Source organism: Myotis davidii, unplaced genomic scaffold (genome assembly GCF_000327345.1).
Source record: "Myotis davidii unplaced genomic scaffold, ASM32734v1 scaffold208, whole genome shotgun sequence".
In the NCBI taxonomy this organism is placed as follows: Eukaryota; Metazoa; Chordata; class Mammalia; order Chiroptera; family Vespertilionidae; genus Myotis; species Myotis davidii.
In genome coordinates, this window is record NW_006299706.1 from 876,230 (window position 1) to 881,025 (window position 4,796).

Here is a 4,796-nt window from a genome sequence, read left to right on the forward strand (position 1 = left end):
ACCTCCGAGGTCATGGCTGCCCCGCCCGGAAGGAGCCAACTGGAAACAAGTCACACCATCCCCTCTGCCCAGTGCCCAGTCCACCCATCCTTTTCCTCCCCCCCTCCTTCCCTCCCTCCACCCCCAAACTCCAAGGCCCCCTGCTGTCCGGCTCTGTGCCAAGTGCTGAAATACAGAATCAACAGGACTCGTCCTTTGCCTCAGGGCTCTCAGCCCAGGGGAGGGGCCTGTGGAAAATGCAGACATTTGCAGGAACTCAGTACGGGAGTAGAGGAGGCCCCTGGAGACAGGAGGGAAAGGCCAGTGACCTCGGCCCCAAACGCAGGAGGGTTAGTCAAAGGCTTCTGTCCCGGGCAGGCCGGGGAGGGTTCCAGGTGGACTGAGGGCCTTCGGAAAGCCCAGGGGCTGACTCGAGTGAGGGGCTGGCTGCACCAGGGGCAGCCAGGGCAGGCAGACATGGGTCCTTTCGCAAAATGTTCTCCAACAGGATCTGCCTGAATGACACACAGGGGCCCTGCATTTTGTCCTGCAGGGACATCACTCCTCCATAAAATCTCCCCACCAGCCTCTGGGTGGCCACCGGATGGGAGTCCACACCAACCCGGGTGGATGGAGTGGAAAGCTACTCTGGAACTCTGATCTGCAGACGGAGTTACTAAGGCACACACATGGGTCTATCAATGCACGTGGCCGTGGTGAGCTGGGGACAGGGTCCGGCGGAGGGAGGCCTCCAGAGAGTGTGAGCTACTATGGCCTGTGCTCTCCCTGCCTCCGTAGGGCCTGGGGCCAGGTGGATCATCGGCAAATGTTGCTTTTCCTCCCTCTCCCCTAGGGCAGGTGCGCAGGGCAGGCTGCAAGTACTGGTGCATCTGCAGGTGGCCTGGAGGAGGCAGAGCTCCGCTGGTCAGAAGGAAGATGGTGGGCACGTGAGTCGGGGACCCAAAGGGACAGAGTGACCGACACCATTTATCCACTCCTCCTGTCCTAGTGGGAGTCAGGCAGCACAACCTACCATGCGACTGGCACTTGGCATACAAACACTCCAATTCTCACCACATCCTGTAAAATATTTTCTAAAAATAGGTTTTTACTGATTTCAGAGAGAGGAAGGGAGAGGGAGAGAGAGGAACATCAGTGATGAGAGAGAATCATTGACCAGCTGTCTCCTGCACGCCCCCAACTGAGGATTGAGCCTGCAACCCGGGCATGTGACCTGACGGGGACTCCAACCGTGACCTCCTGGCTCACAGGTCGATGCTCATCCACCGAGCCACACCGGTAGGGCCTGTGTATTTTCACGGGGAAGTAACTGGGAGCACAGAAACACCGGGTGACTTGCCCGAGGACACACAGGAAGTAACCAAAGCAGAGCCCATGCTCTTTTTAAAAAAAAATATATTTTATTGGTTTTTTTACAGAACGGAAGGGAGAGGGATAGAGAGCTAGAAACATCGATGAGAGAGAAACATCGATCAGCTGCCTCCTGCACACCTCCTACTGGGGATGTGCCCGCAACCAAGGCATGTGCCCTTGACCAGAATCGAACCCAGGACCCTTCAGTCCGCAGGCCGACGCTCTATCCACTGAGCCAAACCGGTCAGGGCAAAGCCCATGCCCTTTGCCCCGCTCCCCCCAGCATGAGAGAGGCAGAAGCAACTGCTGTGCGCCCTGGGGAGGAGGTTTTAGCAAGATCTGGGCGCCCGTTGCAGGCGATGAGGTGGCCTTGGAGACCAGGGGTCTGCATTTGGAAGGCCTTGAATTCTAGGCTGGCAGGTTTGGATTTTGTCTTAAAGATTTGGTTCCTGAGCAGATGAGTGACAAAATGACATGGCTTGCTGGGGAGAGTGGTCTGTGGGTGGTGAGCGGGACGTTTAAAAAGGTGGGACACAGAGGTGGGGTAGCCGGGGCAAAGCAGGTGCAGCCTTCCTCGCCCCCAGGAGCCTGGCCCTGGCAGCGCCCAGTGAGAGCATCAGTGGGCGGTTCGGCCCTAACTTGAGTCCAGCACCAGCCCCGGAGAGTGGTGGCATTAGCCTTTCCAGGGCTGTCCTCACAGGGCATGCAAGCCTGGAACCCCAGGGACCTCTGAAGAGCAGACATCTCCTCCCCAAAGCTCACTGGTGACACCCCTTACCTGCCCTCTCCCACCTGCTCCACTCACTGCCCACGAGGTTCTACAGCGACCCTGAGGGCACCCTGGCTGCTGCTCCTGCCAGCTGCCTCATTTCCCCGGGATGGGGCCTGTCCCTACTCATCTGGTCACACTGGAGCAATGTGGACAGGTGATACCCGACTTTTTTTATATATATAATATATTTTTATTGATTTCAGAGAGGAATAGAGAGGGAGAGAGAGAGATACAAGCATCAATGATGAGAAAGAATCATTGATTGGCTGCCTCCTGCAGGCCCCACACCAGGGATTGAGCCTGCAACTTGGGCATGTGCCCTGACCAGGCATCAAACTGTGACCTCCTGGTTCGTAGGTCTGATGCTCAACCACTGATCCACGCCGGCTGGCGGTACCTGACTATGATCCCCAAGTTGGAGTGCGCCCTTCCCCTGACTTGAGGTGCCAGCCCTATCCCAGCTCTGACATGGTTTTGGAGGGGCAGCTGCCCTGCTCATCCCATTCCCCACAGCCCAGGGCTCTGCCAGGCCCTCAGGCCACCACAGTCCCCTCCACTCCCAGCCTGCTCTGGGCTGGGAGGGACGGTGGCTGACCCTGGCTTGCAGGGCCTGTGCCGAGGTGTGAGGGGACCTCCCTCCCTGGAGGGGTGGACTTCGGAGCCTGGGAGACCACCAGACTCAGGGACAGCCTCGTGCGGGGGCCCAGAAGCAGGAAGACTTAAAGACAGCTCCCTGCCACAAGCCAGCCGCACGCAAACACATGCTGCAGAGTCAGAGCCGGGCATCAGTTCATCAAGTGCATTTCTTGGAAGAAGTCTTGGGTCAGAATGGGAGGTGGGGACGGTGGGTGGGGAGGAGGTGAGCAGCTATTCTAGGGCTCGGCTCACCTGGCTTCAAGCCCCAGCTCCACCTTAAGTAATTCCGTGGCTGTGGGCAAGGGACTTCACCTTTCTGTGGCCGGTTTCCTTATCTGCCGATGGGAGGGTTAAGGAAAATACTCCACAGTGCTCAGCCCAGAGGAAGTGCGCTCAATGTCAGCAGAGCTCAAAGTGGAATGAAGCTACGGCAGCAAGTGATCTGTCTCTTTCTAAGGTTGATGTTCGATTTACTGCTTCATTGTTCTCTCAGTTCCCTTTCTGTCCTTTTGGGTTTCTTTTTCGTTCACCATATAAAATCCGACGGGTGCTCACTATGTGTGCCGAGGAGAGAATGTAACACTCCACCAATCTGTCCTCGGGAGGGGGCTCTAGAGCAGCGGTGGCCAACCGTGGTCCGTGGACCCCTGCTGGTCCGTGAGGTCCGAAAGGTTGGCGGCCGCTGCTCTAGAAGATGCCGAGATGAATCGGACGCACACCCTACACTCCCGTGATGTGGGGCCTCGTCATAGAGGTAAGACACACATGCAACTCGCCAAGCAGGAAGTGGTGAGCGAGAGAGCAGGCCTGGTGATTCATACTGTGGGAGTGGGGAGGAGGCAGGAATTATATCCGAACCTATTCACAATTTTAGAGTGGTTTACACTTGTCACAAATTCACATACAAATTTCATGCTATTTTTTTACAATTGAGAATTTTTGGAGAAAATAGTTTCTTGTTTTTCATTAAGGGCTAAGAAGGAAAAGGCGTAGTTTTTATTTTTTTGGGGGGGGGGTGGTTGGTTATTATGCTTATTCATTTATCATTAGGGTGTAGACCAGTGATGGCGAACCTATGACACGCGTGTCAGAGGTGACACGAGAACTCATTTTTTTTGGTTGATTTTTCTTTGTTAAATGGTATTTAAATATATAAAATAAATATCAAAAATATAAGTCTTTGTTTTACTATGGTTGCAAATATCAAAATATGTCTATATGTGACACGGCACCAGAGTTCAGTTAGGGTTTTTCAAAATGCTGACACGCCGAGCTCAAAAGGTTCGCCATCACTAGTGTAGACCACGGTTTTTCACTTTTTCATATTATAAAATAAATGTATGGTGGTATAAAGATGACGGATTAAACACACATGCTGCTTTTGCCCCTTCTCAAATCCCTCTACAACTAACTGTGTGGGTTCCCTGCTTTTAAAAATCAGCAGAGACCCAGAAATGCCCACATAGCTGAGTAAGGTCTCTAGCATACAAGACACAGGCCAAATCAGTCAATTAAACAAAGAAACAGAACTCTGGGTCAAATACAGATCATTCGCACAGAACTCTTGAAAAAAAACCCCTATAATTAACATTGTAAGAGAGATAAAACACGATACTGGACCCGTGAGACAAGCATGGCGTGCTATATCGAAAATTCTCCCCGAAGGGCTGGAGGGTAAATTGAGGAAGGCTCCCAAGAGACAGAAAGAGACAGAAATGAAAATAGGAGAGAAAATAGAAAATTAGTCTACCAACTCAAATATTAATGGCTTCAGAAAGAGAGAACCAGAGAAAAAGGAGGGGGAAAAGGAGGCAGAGAATGAAGAAGGAAAGAAGTAAATAAATAATATTTTTAAATTTCCCATAGGCAAAGGACACAAGTTTCTAGATCAAGAGCCCACCATCCCTAGCAAAGTGGATGAAAATAGAGTCATACCAAGATACATTATTGTGAAATTTCAGAACACCAGGGACAGGAGGTGATTCTATGGAGCTTCCAGGGAGAGGGAGGGAGGAGGGAATGGGGGGGGGGGGGG

General features: G+C 52.7%; 1 protein-coding gene across 1 annotated transcript in view; it reads right to left on the reverse strand.

Moving 5' to 3' along the window:
- Positions 1–4,796, reverse strand: part of KCNN3 (potassium calcium-activated channel subfamily N member 3) — a 148,489-nt gene that overhangs the window by 18,793 nt on the left and 124,900 nt on the right. The window lies entirely within an intron of this gene.